This window comes from Alosa alosa, chromosome 9 (assembly GCF_017589495.1).
Source record: "Alosa alosa isolate M-15738 ecotype Scorff River chromosome 9, AALO_Geno_1.1, whole genome shotgun sequence".
Classification (NCBI taxonomy): Eukaryota; Metazoa; Chordata; class Actinopteri; order Clupeiformes; family Clupeidae; genus Alosa; species Alosa alosa.
In genome coordinates, this window is record NC_063197.1 from 24,816,105 (window position 1) to 24,835,631 (window position 19,527).

Sequence of the window (19,527 nt, forward strand, 5' to 3'; positions counted from 1 at the left end):
TGGATGTGTGTATGTAATAACCAATATTATGGTAAATGGAAGTATAATAATAATAGCGTAATATTATTAATAGTAAAATTAGAGATAATAATAATATAATAATAATAATAATAATAATATATGTGTATATAATAATGTAATAATAGTGAGTAGATAATAATTAATAATAATAATATTAGTAATATGAGTAATAATATTAATAATATTAATATTAATAATGTAAGGTAATAATAATATTAATATGTGTATTAATATGAAATTAATGTGTATTATTGTATGTAAATATGAGCTAACAATAATATGTATGTGTAAATTAATATGTGTGCTAGTAAAATAATAGAATGTAAGGTAAATTACAGGATAATAATAATATGTGTTAATAATATTAATATAATTATATTAACAATAATATGTAATAATAATAATATTAATAATAATATTATATGAAGAGTAATAATATGTATGATATGAAGTATATGAAAGTATGTAATTAAAATTAGGTGAAGAATTAATATAGTAGCCATGTAATATGAGATAATAATGTAGTGTCTAATGACAATATGTGTGTATGGCCATTATTAATGTGTAATAATGTAGTAACAATAATTAAGAGTATTGGTGTAATATGTGTGTATGTAATATTAATATGTATGCCGTAATAATGGTAACGGAAATATGTAGTGTGTAATAAATGAATGTGTGTGTGTGTGAGTATGTGTGTGTGTGTGCAATGTGTAATAATATGTGTGTATGTAATGGTAGGTGGTATGGTGTGTAATGTGTGTATTAATACTATGTGTGTGTAATAATATGTATTATTAACTAATATAGTAGAGTAGTAATATGTAAGAGAATGTATGTATGTTAATGGCGTGTGTGTGTGTGTGTGTGTGTGTGAGTGTGTGTGTGAGTGTGTGTGGTGGTTAGGGACGTGGGAGGGGAAGTGGTTGGTAAAGCACAAATACAAATCTGTGACACCAGCTGCAAAAAATCAAATCAATGCGAACAAGACGGAAAAATGGCTGCGATAAGCTAATGCGGCATCTTTTGCTACCTGAACAAATAGCTGCTTGGAAAGCGTTATTGCTGAGACTAATTAGAGCACAGTGTGATGTGTTGTTGTTGCTGTGCTAGGGGATGTGGCGAGGAGAATGAGAGAGAAACAGACAGAGAGAGAAAGGGAAGGAGAGAGAGAGCCGGCAGGCTACAAACTGGGAATGTCGAAAAAGGGAGGAAAGAGAGGGGAAAACAGGTGGAGAGAAGGAGAGAGAGTCCGTCAGGACATCAGACATGGATGCGGTTTGGTGCCAGCAGCGCCGTTTTAATAAGCCTTCACTTTCACAGCATTGTTTTAACAAGCCTTCACTCTCACAGTTTTATCATTAGGGGGATCTGCACACTGTTATCGGCAGCGCCTTGCGCCAGGCAGGCTTTGGTTAAATCACGCAGAGAGTTACACTAACCTGCACACACAAAGCCGCAGACAATAGAGTGTGGGAGACAAGAAGCCTGTGTTTGTGTATGTGGGAGAGACCTAGAGGAAAAGAAAAAGAGAGAGAGAGAGGAGGGGGGGTACAAAAGAGAAAAAAATGGAGAAAAAGTATATGTGAGTGGAGATGTGTATGTGTGTGTGTGTGTTCACAATATGAGAGGCTGTGACAGATGTTGAAAAGAATCCCATCGATCCATCCTCCACTATTCCTCCCTTGATGTTCCAAATTCATTCCCTTTTTCCAGTCGGCCAGCCCAAAAACCATATGGTGCCCCTCAGCCCCTTGCGCCTAAACATACAGACAGAAAGCCCCCCACTGAGCTCCAGCGGCTCTGCTGAGAATCACTGCCTTTTGTCCGCAGCCTATAGACACGACAGTCCACCTCCAGCACAAAGGGCCTCCCCATCACTCCCCATCACTAGACAGCCCCCAACCAGATGGGCTGAGGCAGGAGTAGGCAACAGAAGCAAACCCCCCCACCCCCCCTTCAGACTATGAAAACCAACACAATGTAGCTCCGATCCAATCTGATAAGCCCTGACGCGTTTGAGCTGTGGGAATGGCAGCTGAGAGAGTGACCGCTTCTGTATTGTCAACATGCAGCATTTGCCTGCGGAAAAGTCTCCGAAATCAAATGAAGCTCAGCTATTCTACAAAAGAGCCATAAACTGAAAGGATGCCCAAGGAAAGAAATTGAATGTGTCATGCAAAGATATTTCTTCAATGCGTCACGTAATTAAACATCTGTAAGATGGCAGCCGCTGAAATCCAAGATACGGGGGCCGTGACCAAAAAAAAAAAGACTGCTGTGAAATGATTAAACATTGATGAAACCTTGTAGCACAAATGTAAAAAAAGTGTCATTGGTCTTTGTATGGATAATAAAAAAAAATCACTAAATGAACTGGGAGAAGATGGAGGAAGAACAAACCCAGGCACACACAGAAGACAAAGAGCTGTGTGTGAACGAAAGAAACAAAGAGACTGTGAGCGTTTGCACAGAAAATGAGAGAGCGTCTCACCCAGATGTGTCAAAGGCAAGAATCTTTGGTAATGAATGAGAGTAACTGTGAAAGGTTTATGTGACAGCCAGGAGTGTGATGATAATGATAGAGAGAGACAGAGAAATATGGAAAGAAGAAAAAGAAGAAACAGGAGATATACAAAGAGTGAGAAAAAAAGAGAAGAGAAAGAGAGAAGAGAAAGAAAGAGAAGAGAGAGCGCAAACCTAGCCGAGGGGATGACAAGTCACACTAATGGTGGCTTGCTGCAGACACCTCTGCTGTGATCGCACTCCGTCGTGTTGTTTTAAGTGTGTGAGCTCATTATCATAATCACCACACTTAAAGTTCTTAATGACTCATGAAAATGCACAGATGTTTCAGGCTCCCAAAGATGATGGTTTTAGTGGCAAAGGTGTGAGGGCAGACTAAAAGAGAGAGAGAGAGAGAGAGAGAGAGAGACAGAGAGAGAGAAAGAGAGAGAGCAAAGAAGACATGGCCCTTCTGTGAGTCTCCTGTGTTTTTTCTAAAGCCAAGAATGGATGTCCCAATATCGATTCAGGAGCAAAGGCTCATTATGCAAAATCAAAGTTAATGAGACCTCTCCGTTTTTATCTGCAACTAAATCCCTTTCACAGACCACAAGCTTTTACCTCCATATTTAAACCAAGTGCCAGAGCAACAATCCACAAGCTATAAGAGAAAAGGAAAGAAAAGGAAAAATCTGCCTTGAATGAATGTCTTGACCAAGACAATTGTCCAGAATTCCCCTCTTCATCGCACCCTCTGTTTGGACTTTAAGGAGGACAGATACCTCATCAGCCAAACCAATATGGAAGGTCGCCACGTTCATTACTCAAACACCGGCAGTTTAGCCTTGGAATTTCACCGGGGCTGAGACTTCACAGGGGAGGCTGAGCTGCTGCGTTCTCCCCGGGCATGCGTGCATGTGGTTCTGTGGTCTGCCGGTGGAATTTCCGCGGCTCTATTTCTGGCAGCGTCTAAAGAAGCCCGGTTGCTCATTTTATAGCCCCCAGAGCACAATTTAGCAACCAAAGGAATCTGAGCAGAGGCCTTCCACACAGATGCCAAAGAATCAACACAAGGTTTTTCCCTTTCCTTCTATTTTGGATTTTTTTTCCTCTCTTCTTCTTCTGCTTCGTCCTCACTGAGTGCCTCCTCTGATCGCTCGGCATTAAGAATTCATTTCCCTCTTTTCCTTTTTCGCCGCCCACAACTTGTAAGCTACACAAGCATGCGGGTAATTGGATTTAAACAGATAGTTCAAACGGAGCCGCAAAATAATTAGTGACAAAACCCTGATGCAATCTCCTGTATGTTTATCAGTCTCCCCACAACGCTGAGGATTCTGGACAAGATAAGAAGTCTCTCAACTCTCAGAATGGTGGGGGAAAAAACTAAAACCTGATTTATTCTAACCGATGCAATAAACAATCTGGACGTTTTTGTGAAACAATTCATACATTTTTGTTACAGAGAAATTGTAGTTTTCTAACTTCAAAACCATACATGTATAATAAAGTGAATTCAAACAAATGTAACATTTAACACAATCACTCACAAAAGAGACATGCAAAATGTAACCTTTTCAGGTTGACAGTGTTTTAAAGGTCTCCTATTGACTGATCCTTTCAGTTGAATGAATGTCTACAAAGAAACTCAGCAGGGAGCATCTGCGCAATGCCATGGACCATATTCAAGGACAAGTTGGAGTCAAACAATTCAGTTGCAGTTCAATACAGCCATGAAGCCTTACAGGCTTATTTGCTGTCAAAATAACTATACATTTGTATAAACTCAAAGGGATTAAAGCGATTAATTACTGTTGAATGTTTAACAAATATTTAAAATGCTCAGGGATGAGATTTAAGGTTCAGTGCAGTTCTGTGTTTTTAACTTTTCATATCCAACTATTTAAGATTAAAAAGGCAATTGTTTTATTCATTGATGAAGACTCAGTGGTGAACCCACCCCACATTTGGGGTAAACTGAGGCTCTTATTAGAGAGTCTTTCTATTATATAGGCTTTTATTATTATCACAAATGACCATGAACAATTTAAACCTTCAATTTGAACACAATTCATCTGTGGATAAAAGCTTGACTCAACAGCAAAGGAGAACTTGAAGGAACCGACCCAGAATGAGAAGGTCTCCATTCTGCATTTCAGTGACTGTAATGCAGAATGGAGACCTTCTCATTCTAGGTCTGTTCCGACCTTCAAGTTCTCCTTTGCTGTTAAGTGTATCTCACATCAACCCAAGGATAATTAGTCATAACATTAAATGTGACAAATATCCTCTGGAATATCCTTAAAATCTTTCTAAAACCTCGAGTCCAGTAACATTCCATGGATTCCCAATTCGAAATGAAAGTTCTTAAGGCGACCTCCACTGCAGTGAACCCATGAGCTTCCTCCATTACCCTGAAATGACACTGGCAGTCTGGATGCATTCCAGTAGAGTACCTGAGTGTATGGCATTGTCAGGTTAAAGTGGGACCACAGCTGTGGGTGGCAGGTCGGCTAGTCTGACCTAATTAGTGTTATGAGCCATAAGAGCTAACACGCTAACACATTTCACACATTTATCAAAAAGACACTGTTATTAATTACAAAGGAAGGGCAGGGCAGCCCCATCCATTCATTTTAATTGTGCGACGTGCCCCTACAACACATGGGAATGGAAGGTAATGGGCTTTAATTCTTTGTGTGCTTAATTAATCTGCCAGGCACTTTTATTTTAGAGCGCGTCTTTGATGCCTTTTGGTGTAGAACCTTAAGTAAGCGATTAAAACAACAAACCACTCTGTTCTGAGGCGCTAAATACCCTTGAGCTGTAGAGGAGTCCATGACAAATGGCTGGAGAGAGGCTCATTTGAATATCACATGGCGTCTGCCAGACTTTAACCTCCTCTCTCACATCTGCGCACCACTCTAGAGGACGTTCGGTAGAAGGGCGGCAACAACAGCTCCGCTTATCTCCGCCATCTCTGTTATCAGACTGATTCATGTGGAAAGGGGAGGCGTGGTGGGGCTTTGCTCTGTAACCTAGAGGACTCATTATTGCGGAGCACTACAGCAAACGGGGCAGGGTGTAACAGCAGCATTGCTCTTGCTCTTTAGACCGACCCCACAGGTGATAGCGCCTGGGGAGAGGAATTCATCCAGGGAGGAGACCGAGGAGGAGGTGGTGGGATGGTCTAGCAACAGGAGCTGTCAGACAGCAGTTCAGCTTCTACCCACACAACACACACACACACACACACACACACACACACACACAGGTACACACATACACAGACATACACACAAACATACACCCCCGCACACACACACACACACACACACACACACACACACACAACACACAACAAGCTATAAAGAGAATGTAAGAAAGAGAGAGAGAGAAACATAAAGGAAATGAGGGTAGAGAGAAGAGACAGAGAGAGAGAGAGAGAGAGAGAGAGAGAGAGAGAGAGAGAGAGAGAGAGAGAGAAACAAAGCAAAATGGGGAGCAAAATGGGAGGAGACCAGAAGGAAAACAAAACAGGTCAAAGAAATGTGTCTGGGGTAGGGGTAGAAATACAAAGAAAGTGACAAAGAACTAAAGTGACAGGGCAAGCAAGAGAAGGGTAGACAGAGTGGGCAAGAGAGAAAGAGGGAGAGGAGAGCGAGAGAAAACAAACAAAAAAAGTAAAAGAAAGACGAATGCACAGGGTTCACATTACCCACAGCAAACAGATCCACTTCATCTGGGTCAGAGCGAGTTATCATCAGAGACGGCTCTCCACCACTGCATCCACAGTGAGAATCACCTGGGCACAGGCCATATATATCACACAATAACACCTGGGACATCTCCCAGCCACGGATGCAAAGCCTTACATAAAGGACTCCGAGAAGCAACAGCGGAGAGCTCAAGAGCCTGGACACCTGTAGGCTAAGAATATCTGATCCAACACAATAGCATGTTTACTCAGACATGCCATTTACATGCAGTAGGATGTTTACTCAGAAATGCCCTGCTATTTACAGAGCATAGGCTACTTCTATTGGATTTTGTCTGCCAATATCATTCACACCTCAGATACATATGTTTCCCTATGGATGTGTATGTAAACATATACTCAAGCTACTTCAAGTCAAAAGCAGCCTTGAGGACAGTGTAGGATGATATCCTTTCTCCTGTCATTAAAACATTTACAAGTATCTTAAGTATATTGCAGCAACATGCCCTTGTGAAAAAGTAAAGTGATCTAATCTATTAAGCATTACACATACACAGGATAACATTAGCTTATATAAAGTGCTGCCTGTTGTACTGTTCCTTTTTGGCATAAGCCGTATCCTCCCATTTTCATTTACCTGTCGGCAGGATTTATGATGGAGAAAACACAGTGATCTAAAGTCAGCTGAAAGGATTAAAGCAGCTAAGTCAAAAATAGATTGTTTGGGGGTAGCTAATTTAGGGGGGGGGGGGGTAATTTAGGTGCACTTTAGGTGACCTGTCATTCAAATACCTCCTCACCAGAGGTCTTGGTGTTCACTGTACAGATGCCAGCTATGGTCTCCACTCTACAGATGCCAAACAGTATTTTCTTCACAGTTGCCAAACTCTTAATTTGCTGGAAGCCATACTGAAGTGAAAATGAACATCACACAATTTAATTAGAAAAAATGATCTGTGAATGAATAGTATTACTTCATTTAGCATGGTAGGGGAGCTTTCTTAATGTACCAAGCAATGTAAAATGCATAGCCTGCCATTTTATCACAGTCCAATATAACAGTGTTATATAACAGACAAAACTAAATGTCAGTTGTGATGTACACGCTTCTCTCCTCAATAAATATAACTGTGCTTTCATCAGTGCTAAAGCATATTTACAGTATATCTACCTCGTCAGCTACCAGAGCCCCACATCAGGCCTACAACCTCTTCCTAATTCTCATGCACCTGCTGTAAATTTGTCAGAGCCCTCTCGGCAATGTAATCGATGCAGAACGAGTCTTGTCAGGAGATGTGACGCGTGAGTTTGCTTCCCATGCCCAAACCCCAGCAGATCCAGACTAACAGATCTGATAAATGCCATCCTGTCAGCGCTACCAACTGTTCCACCTCCTTGTGGGACCATCCTGATTTTTATTGATGCTTGAAATGTGCCTCAATTAATCCCTGTTAATGTTTCCTTCCCCTCTCTCCCCCTGACCGCATTTCTGTGTGCCACATGCGAGCGAAAGACAATGAAATATGTAAAGAGTGAGCCGTGATTAGTGTAGAGTGGGAGACTGCAGTAATGAGAGAGGAACCTGCAGCTATAGACTTTGACATGTAGATTTGGCCTTCATTTCTCATGCCTGCGGGCCATCGTTTCTGTATCTGTACGACACACGGTACACAGCACCACGGCTCACGTGTGTCTCCTCATCCAGTGAAGTCCCGGCGTTGACCACTCATTAAGAGTTGTTCAGTGGCACATTCTTTGGCAGAGGAGGCCCTAGTAGTCACAGCTGGGCCCGGCACTGGCTTCATCAGCTCATAACAGCTCAAAAAATTATTTATTTATCAGCGCATATCAGCCGGACAGAGGTGCACGGGATGGGGAGATAGCCTGGTGTATAATTAATGAGCGGAGAACAGCTTTTCCGCGCGCCGCCACCGTGACACATAATCCCGTTCCGACTGAAGGGGGGAGAGCGCGTGGGCCTCCCAGTGGACCAATTAAGGAAAGAACAGCCGGACCTGTGGACGGAGAACCAGACGGAGAGAGATTGGGGGCAGAGCCACTACAGGAGAGTCAGTGGCTGACATGGTGAATTGGTGGGCCAGTGTTTAAACAACTCTTCAAGTAGACATGGAAGCTGAAATCATTCTCTTTGTGTCTGGATCTCTATCTGTCTGGATCTGTATCTCTCCATCTCTCTCTCTCACTCTTTCTCTCTCTCTCACTATCCTTCTCTATCTCTCTGTCTCTGCTTTTCTCAGGTACAGTGGGCCCCTCTACAGTCCGAGTGCAGAGAAGTGGACCGAGCGAAGATGCTGCACGCCTGACTCTCTCTGTTGACCTTGTGAGTTCAGTCAGGGGCGCGCCGCGTTGTACGGCCCCACGCTCTCAGCACACCGCCCCTCTGACCTTTTAATATCAGCGTGCTGCCAAAGGCCAGCAAACCCATCATTTGTCTGCCGCCCAATGCAAAGAGAGGCGCCCAACAGAGCAGAGCTGTAGATGGGGCGGGACAGGAAAAAAGGCACTAAACACCGCTGGTACCACACAACCGGTCTCAAGAACAACACCGTACGAATGTAAATGCACTGTCTCCAGTCTCCAAAGCAAGATGGTTGGGATGCCGATCTCGGTAAATACACTAAACTCACATCTGTAAGGCAGGCAAATTAACTTAGAGTCCGGGTATGTTTTGTATGTCTGCCAGTGCAACGCCTGGGTACAGTAATTGTAGTGCACTCTTCTGGTAAGGGGCTTGAAACAAAGCCAGCCTTGCAGGCAGAGTCTCTGCAGAAAGCAAATAACACCGAGCAGCCATACTCTTGGGCCGACAACATCCGTCTGGAAAACCACTACTGGCAATGAGTGTCCATAACAGCACTTCTAATTAAAACTGCAGTCGGCAATGGTACCAGTGCTCCATGCGAGAGAGTGGTCAATTATGAGCCCTGTGTAGTACATTATGAATGACAATGCTTTGATTGCACTCGGTGATGAACACAAGGCTCCCCGTGAGCTGATTATGAACGCCATTGCAATCAAGCATCGGGATTGCTTTGCTGCATCTAAATGCCTCTTTACATATCACCCTGACCTTCTAGCCCTAGCCCTGGATGAAAGCCAGCTGTGTGTGTGTGTGTGTGTGTGTGTGAGTGAGAGAGAAAGCAGAGGGAGGAGATTTTTGTTTTGCTACTTTGAAGATGCTAATAAGAGGTCATTCACCCCACAGAGCCAGTAAACGAATGCCGGACGGGCTGGATCACAGCAGCGCCTGAAGGTCTAGGGAATTGCAGGCAAATTTATGCAGGGTGTCTTGCCTGCTTGGGCTTAGTAAGTCAGACTGCACAAACACACACGCACACACACACACAAAAGGAAAGGGAGGGGGACTGTCCAGACAGTACTGTCGAGCACTACTGAGATAAACACTTATAAATAAACCAGTTTCACTTTATTCTATTCCGAAATGATAGAGCACTCAAAAGTAGCAAAACATCAAAATTGCGAACTGTGTGAACTTTTTATGTATGAATATGTGTGTGTGTGTGTGTGTTGTGTGTGTGTGTGTGTGTGTGTGTGTGTGTGTGTGTGTGTGTGTATGTGCAACCATAACCTCCCTTTGCCTCTCTCTCTCTCTCACATACACACACACACACACACACACACACATACATTAATCTGACCTACAGGCCTCATTGCCGGCCAACAGACCTTCATACATGGCTAATTGCCTTTACTCCACTGTCCTTTTCTTCTCTCTGATTAAAATCATACCGAATCGTACCATATCGTTTCCTCTCAAAACAATGAATGTCACGGCAAACAGGGCCCAATTAAAAAAGTGGCGTGCTCCAGTGCACAGGTCTCTGCGGAGACTAGCAGAGGCGCAGAGGAAGGACCGAGACGGGGGGGGAGTGGGTCAGTCACTCATCACGGCATAAGCCCGAGTCCGACACACAAGCCGAAACACCTAGCACTGGAGAGTGCCCTTCCATTTACAGGCGTTTGCCCAGGAGATTGCAATGCGCGGGCACTTGTTTGCCCAGTAGACAGGGCATTGCTGCCTTTGTGCTAAGGGAGCGGTGGCTGGAGGAGTGCTTGTATCAACAGCCCCACCGATTGGTCCACACAGCAAAGCAGCATCAGTCAGTGCTGGACCTATGAAAATCAATACTACTGTACAAGCCATAGACAAATTAAAAACCACACTGTCATCCCGCATTTCAGAGTGAAACTCTCATAAATACGCATGAATGCCCTTTGTGTGAATGTCCTCACCAGGTTGTTGGGTATATAAAATCCAGACAAAATGTGAAATTGGGTATAATTGAAGGCAGGGCACACAGTCGGGTGCAGCAAACAGGATTGGCGGGGGGTGAAGGTGTGGGTGAGGGTGGGGGTTGGGGTTGGCGGGAGCGAGAGGCGGAGAACAGTGGGGGTTTCAGGGGGCATCACTCCTGGGTGCAGCCTCCCCCGCTGTGCCAGGGCAGGGTTAGAGGGGTGGTGGGGGTTGGAGGTGACGGATGAGGCTCAGGGCATCCACCCAAGAGAGTGTGACAGAGCGAGCTTTCCTTTGTGACAGAGCCGAGCCCTCGAGATCAACCGCTCCATCGCCTCTCCAACATGCTAATTAACATACAGTACACACACCCATTGGGGGGGGAAACAGCGACGGGATGCTCAGTGTCATTTATTTGTTCTCTTTCACCTTCATTTCTGCTATTTCCCCGCCTTCATTCAGGCAACAGGATGACAGTTAATTACAGAAGGGAATTGGTTACAACCCCACCAGTTAAGTCTTAATGTGGCAAACAAAATTGAAAAGCCATTCAAATCGCAAAGGAGAGGTTTGCCTGCAGAGATTCTTTGTCGAGCTGATAGATGCTAATTGTTAGACACGGCTCTGCATTGGAAGAGTAAATACGCTCTATGCGTCAAGTTCAAGCAAACACAAATGCGCGTCATTCTTCAGTTTGCCGGTGAAAGAATTTTTTTCCCTCTTTGTTCTTTTTGCTTTCCACTATTTCACCCTGTGGGTGTAGCTAAATGCTCCAAAGCGCTGCTGATCTGAGAATATTTGTCAAAGGAGAAAGAGTATGAAATCTGGCTATTGGTATTTGCCTTGATTACGCGTCATTGACAAGATGGATTACTGTATACTGAGTGAGGCTATGTTTACTCTTCAGCTCACACACTCTCTGAATCTACAGAGCAGCATGCGTTCCACTCTTTTCACTACAGAGAGCACATTTCCATCCGAAGAGCACAATTTTCTTCTCCAATAATGCAAAATGTGGGCACACACAGTTTTCTTTTTTCTTACTCAAAAGCCATTTTAACACTAGGCCCACACGCCTCTGCTCGTGGTGTCTACATTTTGAAGGGGAGTAATTTGTTTGACTTTGTAAATGCACTGGAACGAAACAGCAGGGCCCTCATTATAGACTACAGAAAGAGAGAATAACTCACTAAAAGGACAGTGTGCAACCTGTGGGAGAAAAAAAAAAACCTCAGCAAACTGAGAGACTTAAGTTGTGATCCATGGAGTTTCACCACTGCAGTAGGGTGCAGTGGCTGGGAGGCATTGGCAGAGCTTCTCCACGCTGGACAGGCAGAGAGTGAGACAGCTCCCTCTTCACGCTGGACAGGCAGAGAGTGAGACAGCTCCCTCTCCACACTGGACAGGCAGAGAGTGAGACAGCTCCCTCTCGACGCTGGACAGGCTGGACACGCTGGGGCCCCCCAGCGAAGATTTCACCTCGCGGAGAAGAAGACAAGACTTTAACCTTCGCTCCTTGGCTGTCACAACTCATACACCTAATGTAGCGCAACTCTGCAGGACTTCGGTGGCAAGGGCAGCAGCCAAATGTCAGGTGGTCACAGAGAAGCAGGAAGTCAACCAAAAGGAGGTCTTACAGGTCACACACTCAAACACATTTCTGCATTCCATCTACAAGGTGCTTTGTTTGTGGGGTGGGTGGGTATGTAATACTACAGATGACAATGCAGATGACCCACAGCTGAGCAGAAGACAGGAGATAACTCATAATCCAGTGATATGTCAGTGGCATTCACATTCAACATCACTGACAAACTCATTAGACAGTGCCGGGGGAAATATCAAATGAAAAACTTCTTTGTTAGTGCTAGATAATATCTCTTAGAGCATCCTCATCCAAAGCAGATTGCACACGTTTGATATTATATTCATAAAGGCTGTGGATAAAAAAGAAAAAAATTGGGATGGCGGCCCACCCGGGAACCATGGGATTAGAAGTGAATTAATTACATTACACCACTCCCTTGCTCTTTTATAAATCAGCATGATATTTTTCAATCTCCAAAGACACTGGCACAGCAGTTACATGATTACTGTAGAGGCTCAACTAGATACTGTATCATCCAGAGCAGTGGTTTTATAAAGCCCCCCCCCTCGGGACCAGAGTCAGAAAGTGAGCGTTACAGGAGTCGCTGTCATGCAGTGATGCTGTTTTTTATTCATCGGGGGGGTTTAGACTTTAAAAGCCGAGAGAGGCACCTCTGAAGTTTTCCAGCAACAGCGCTTAACCTCTGGAGTCAGCAGGGGCCATTCCACTCAAAGGCAAAAACAAGGAAAAACATATTTAATCAGCTCAAAGGGCAGTTATGTAGACTAAGAAAAAACCCTTCTTCAAGCGCCCGTCCTGTCCGATTTCGAAACTGCATTTAGCTTGGGTGATACTGAGGACTGAAAAGAATCACAGTTCTCGCTCTAATCGATTCATCGTTTCCGCTTCAATGAGATTCTTTTATCATCAAAGGAGGCTATTTTTTAAAAGCTATGCTGTTTTTTTTCCCCTCAATTCGTCACACTTTCCCCCTGAGTCCTGACCCTATTGCTCTAGTGAGGAGCTTTGTGCTCTGCGAAGCCTGTGGGAGCGACATGCTGAGCTCCGGGAGCTGTCCAGTGCTGAAATCAGAGCATGCTGAATCCAATGGAAAGACCTGCCTATCCATGGCCAAGCCTTTAACTTCCACAAAGCTTATTGATGGGACAATTCTCTGTCATTCTCATTTTTTTCCATGGAAAATATCGCAAAGAAATGAATACTACCAAATGGCTTTCACAGTGTTAACTGTAAATGCAACTATGTTGCATTTGAGATATTGATAAATCATCTGTGATGAGAGGATAATGGAGGACTTGAATTGCCTCATAAATTTCTCTTGTATCCAAACTCTATGATGACTTCCATTCAACTCCCCTATTTAAAATGTACCAATTGCGCGGCAGATATCATCATTTATTTATGGTGTTTAATAGGGAAAATGCCTGTTTTGAATAATGTATTCCAGCTCTCCTCTTTTGATGAATATGCAGGAGCTCTCTGAGGGCTGCTAGCCTCCTGGTGGCTCCCTGACTCTTTGGCTGCGGCTGGCCGTCGGCACATCTGGGACTATTTAGCGCGGCACATTGGCTTCTGAGGCCCAGTCTCAGGACCAGAGGTGCGGCGACGGATTAGAGTCTCTCCCTGAGCTGTCAGTTAACACAGCGCCGCACCGTCCACCACCACCCCACCCCACCCCACCCCTCATCCTCCAACCAATAAGCCACCCTTCCCTCCACCCCGTCCAGAAGATACATTCATCACCATGACGAAATGGCGGGGGTGGGAGCATGAGAAGAGGATGGAGGAGGGAGGGAGGGAGGGAGGGAGGATGGAGGGAGAGGGGTGTGTGGGTGTGTGGGGGGGGTGTTGCTGGCTGGCTGCCTGGCTGTGCTCCATGCCCGGGACCCAAAGGCGAAGGATGAACAAATTCACACGGAATTACAGATGCAGGAACGCTGCTTGCCGAGGCACGGTCTGAGGGATAATTGGATGGGGTCTGTCACCTTCCCTCCTACCATGTCCCTCATCGCTTCCAAAAAAACACGCCTGGCATCACAAACACCACCCCTCAGATGTAAGCCTTGATGAGGAGGAGACAATAACTGATGTAGGCTGTGTGACAACAACATCTTTCTAAAACCCTCCGAAGATATTTTGCTTGCAAATGCGCTTTCTCCAGAACGGTTTTTCATTAGCTGAACACAGATGCACAACCACGTCTACAAGGCTATAATCTTCACAAAGTGATGGCTGTGCTGTGTCTCTATTTGGATGCTGCTGAAGTATTGAATTGAATTCACACTGGAAATGTCCATCACTCCGAGAGCTGCCGCTAAGCCGTGCACTGCTCTAACTAGAGTGCACATTACTGAAATATAAGGGCAATAATGGAAGTCGCGAGACAATAAAACAACAGATAATACTTGCGCTCCATCCCATTTTATGCCTAGTGATGACAGCATCTTATTGCTGTTTGAATTCAGATGCTCACTCATTAACGTATTGTCTTAGATGTGTTGGGCCATGCTTGGCTGAGAGCTTGAGCCTCTTGAAGTGAGTGAAACATGCATCATATGACAAGCCTACAGGGACAGAAATGGGCCCATGCAGAATCTGATGCATTTGAGGCCATATGGTGGTGAGGAGCCCTGGGAGTAATTCTTAAGGATTCCTAGCCGGAATACTGCAAATGGGAAGCTGGGCTACTTTTTTTCTGGACAGGCAGGAGTGGTGGATCATTACACCTGGAGATTGAAGCAAACACAGCCAGAGGTCTATATGATCTCATTCTGACAAGCATCACTATACCGACACATATCAGTCACGTAACGGCTGCCACAGAAACTCGGAGGGCGCGCTTAGCTGCAGAGATAGAATTGGATTCATAGCTGCTTCGATCCTGATACCTGATATTTCCCTCTACTCGCTGCAGAAGTAAATTCCTCTTTGCCAGCCACAACCCCATTACCACCATGCCTTGCTGTGTACTGGCAAAGGAACAAAGACACACACAGGTGTGCAAAAAAAGCCATCTGTGGGAAAAGCAGCTTGTCGTCTTCTTTCTGTTTTCCTGCCGCACACAAAAACACACAAACACACACCCACACACACATACTCTCTCCTCTCTCTCTATCTTTTATCTCTCTCTCTATCTCACACACACACACACACACAGACACACACAAACACAGACCCACTCACACATACTCTCTTCTCCCTCTCTCTACTCTCTTCTCTCTCACACACACACAAACACACACATACTCTCTTCTCTCTCTCTCTCTCACACACACACACACACACACAAACATACACATACAGACCAATGGTAGTACACATAGGCATCAGGGGGAGAAAAGAAATAACCAATTTCTAGTTTGAAATTTCCCACAGGGAAAAATGACTTGTTTCCTCATGTCAATACCTATTTCTGATAGTCACAGACAAACAACACATGCACGCACACCTGGGGTTGTCGACTGTCACATTTTTTCTTAGATGTCAATGGAAAAAAATGCAGACTGACACAAACACCACTATGAGTGCGTTGTCATGTGCATTTTATAACTTTGTGGCCTGGGATTAAAAAAACACACAAACAGCACTGCCAAGTCTGACAGGACAGCACTAAAGATGGAATCTCAGTTTCTGCTACCCATAGTTATCAGTCAGGATTGCACAGACTGGCTATCATAAATCAAGTCACCATTCTCAACATATTTTTCTCTGTAAAATATAGCAGTGAAAGTTTAAGCTATAGTCATGCCAAACAAAATAATGTAGAGATGGAATATAGTTCAAATCTACACAATCTATCCATGCACAGAAGTAGATGAAAAGGGCATATTTCATGAAAAGTCTATACCTGGCATGAAGAAAATGGCAAGTCGACAGCCAAATCTAGCTACTGTGTGTCTACAGTGTGTCTACAGTAAAATAAAGTAATGAAATCTGAATATTCTAAAATTCACTTAGAATAAAATGCTCCTCTTTTATACCCTTTCCAAGGAAAGAAACGTGCTTAGCAATCATGTACATTCCCAAGTTAGGGTTAATATATCTAAACATGATCAATCACCGGTGCTTATACTTGATGAGAGTCCAATTATCTGATTATGGCGCTTCATTCATCATTAACTTCCGACAAAGGAAATATAATCGCAGCCAACACTGCAATGTCGTCTAAAGGTCTGAAAAGTCCATCTCAAAATGTAGCCTATAGGAAACATTTACCTTAAATATTATTATTTTCCGTTAAACATTTGATTATCGCTACATAGGCTACAAGCGATTGTTCAAAAACGTACTTTCACAGAAGAACAAGGCACAAGATTTCTGTAATTACAGCAAGACATCAAGAATGATCACGAACATTTCACGATGTAACTTCATTCATGGTTCTATTAATGTCTAATTCCTCACCTTTTCGAAGAGAGTAACCCACGCTTGTAGCCGTCAGTCCTCCGTAATGTGGAGTCTGCCGAGAAGCCCGGTCCGTTTCAGTGCAGGTGCTCCAGTGATAAACGCTTGCCCCCGATACCAGAACAATGCATAAAAAACACACACAAAAATCCAAAGCTGGAATAAAAGATGCTCTATCCTCTAGAGAAGCAAAGGCATTTAAAAAAGCTCGTCCTATCACACACTAGAGCATCGTGCGGGGAGTCGAGGCGCAGCAGAGAAGTGCGGACAGGGATACGCACCTCTTTAGCTACGCTGGACTGACTGAACAAAAGAGCGCACAAGCAGTGCGCTTTCACTCTCTCTCTCTCTCTCTCTCTCTCTGCCCCCTATTCTAATCAGCGAGAACCAGTGTAGACCGCGGTGTCCTGACAGAGGGGCACCAAAGCTAAAGGGTGGGGGTTTATACAGGGCTGCCATACTTCATTTGAGAAGATGTCATGACTTCTGCCTCTCGTCATTTGATTGAGCAGCACAATTTAAACGAAAGTACAATTTCCAATTTCGACAATAACATTGAGGTCATATGTAATAGGAAGGACATAAAGTATTAGCAAATGTGTTAGTAAATAATGTACATTCAAGCTAACAAAAGAAAACAACAATATAATGGTAATAACGTATCTATAGGTCTAGTTCAGCGAGTTTGTGTTGTTTGATTTGTTAACTTCAGGCACAGGGCAAACATCATAACTTGCATAACAACCAGAGACAGAAGAAAGACAGAAAACACCTTACAGAATATAAAATGGATATAATATTATTTATGCCATCCCAATTTTTCATGAGATTCATGAGATTTTATGAGAGCAGTTATACTGTCCATGGGAGATTAAGCATGCCCACTGGCTCACATGTCTACATCAATCTCTTTCACTTTACTGATGTGTTGACTCCTGTAAAGTTAGCCTATATGAAGAATTTGGTTCCAAAACGCTATATCCTCCATTTTCATGAATATTTTTTTTAAATTTTGTTGCAGGTAATTTCAGTGGAAATGTAATGGGTTACTGGTATTATTTGATTTATCTTTACTCAATAAGAACAACACAAATGCAAATGTATTGATATGAGATATACAATTAAATGACAGGACTTATTAATGTTTAAAATATAGCGTTTTGGATCAAAACTCTTCTGATGGAATTTACCCAAATAATTAGGCTTGACACTTATTGTGAAGTTAAATGAGTATTCAGATCGGGTCTTTCAAATCTGCATTTTTCAAAGATAATCCAGGTAAATCATGATGGTGATTTTTAAAGGATAGGAAACCTCATCAACAATCTAATATGTTGATATGTAACACAAAGAAGCACATAACTCCATTAGACCTTTGAGGCTTGACTGCATAAGACGTTGAGCGAGTACATGAGACCTGGGTAGTGCAAAATTCAGTAGAATATAAGTAATGTATAGCGTGCATACACTGTATGCGTCAATTTTATCTTTCCCAAATAGACCTGCAGGTACAGTAAGCAGACAGAGACAGGGAGATGGAGAAATGTAGGGAGAGAGAAACGGTTAGTTAGTCAAAGCATTACTTGATACTCTATTACCCGCGAGTTCACTCTTTTAGCAATTATTGGGTTGAATAAATTAATATGCATTTAATAATGCACACCAGGGACACTTTAATTAGGCAACATTGACTACAATGTCATCAAGCCAGCGTCTTCCCAGGGGAGTAAAGCTGTTAAGACAGCAACCAGTCCCAAAATGCAGTGGATAAGACCAGAAGGGTGTGTTCAGATGTGGGTCTTAAAATTAATTTAGCTTAAATTTATCTTGCATTGGCACAAAGAAGCTTTACCACAAAAGCACTTGATCCACTTAATATAATATGCAAAGCAAGGATACAGTAAACATCAACATGGTCTTCTGATATGGGGACTGAAACCACTGTAGGTTCATATAACTATATTAAGTACCAGAAGCCTGCCAAGGACACACTACTGACAGCCTTACAAAGTGTGCCTGTTTCATGGCAGTAGCAAGCAAGGTGGCCAAAGCAAGGTGCAAATGAACTTCTGTCATCTGTTTTTAGTTGGCAGATGTTTAAATTATTCAAGAGGCAATTTTGTGGTTCTTTACTTTGACCTTTAAAGACTTCATGAAATGTCTGACCTTCTGAGTTTAACCCTGTTTCACTACAGGAAAAAAAAGATGCTTTTTGCTCATCTGTTTAGGACAGAGAATAGCATCTGCTATTTTGATGATGCAGGCTGCATCATCAAAAGCAGTGACCAAACAGCACATACAATAATAATATATACTGTATACCCTCACACTGGACCCTTAAAATGGATCCATAATAGAGTTTTTGTGTTTACAATTTTGTGGTGTTCTTCATTTCTTCTAATGCAAAAATAATGCAAGGTTGTGCATCCATTAAAATGTGATTACCTGAAATAATGGGACACAGATTGAAGATGCATCTTAAAATTGCCCACCCTCCACCAGGAATAGACGGACAGTTTATACCATACAGTGCATTGCCAGGTTAAAAAAAAACACACTATCTGGTTAATCATTCCAGATATTTTGTCTTTTGTCATAACCACAAGCACAGAGCAAAAACAAGGAAGCCATATTTTCTGAAATGTGTTATCACCATGAGGCATTGTACCTGCCCTACTATGTGTAATGCTTTTGTGAGGATTGTGCAAACACGAATCTAGGACAGGGTCCAGTATTAGAGAACTCGCCGAGACCCCCCTTTCTGATTAATGGTGATCTATTCATTCTGGAGTAATCTATTTATCCACTGCCTGTTCGGAACGGGGGGGGGGGGGGTGGACATCAGAGAGAACACAACACACGACACCCCCACCCCACCCCCACATTCATCCCTCTCCCAGACGCCACTGCCTCAACTCTACAAAGCTCAACACAGCACAGTACAACACCAGTGCCCTGGGCAGGACAGGCCTGGCACTGAGCCAGACAGAACTG

The 19,527-nt window shown here is 43.3% G+C and overlaps 1 protein-coding gene across 1 annotated transcript in view; it reads right to left on the minus strand.

Annotated features, from left to right (window-relative positions):
* ncanb (neurocan b) overlaps nt 1-16,853 on the minus strand; it is an 87,666-nt gene extending 70,813 nt beyond the window's left edge. Inside the window, exon 1 of the mRNA XM_048252694.1 lies at nt 16,534-16,853. The gene's annotated coding sequence lies outside the window, so the exon portion shown is untranslated. The remainder of the gene's footprint in view (nt 1-16,533) is intronic.
* Between the last annotated feature and the right edge of the window lie 2,674 nt (nt 16,854-19,527).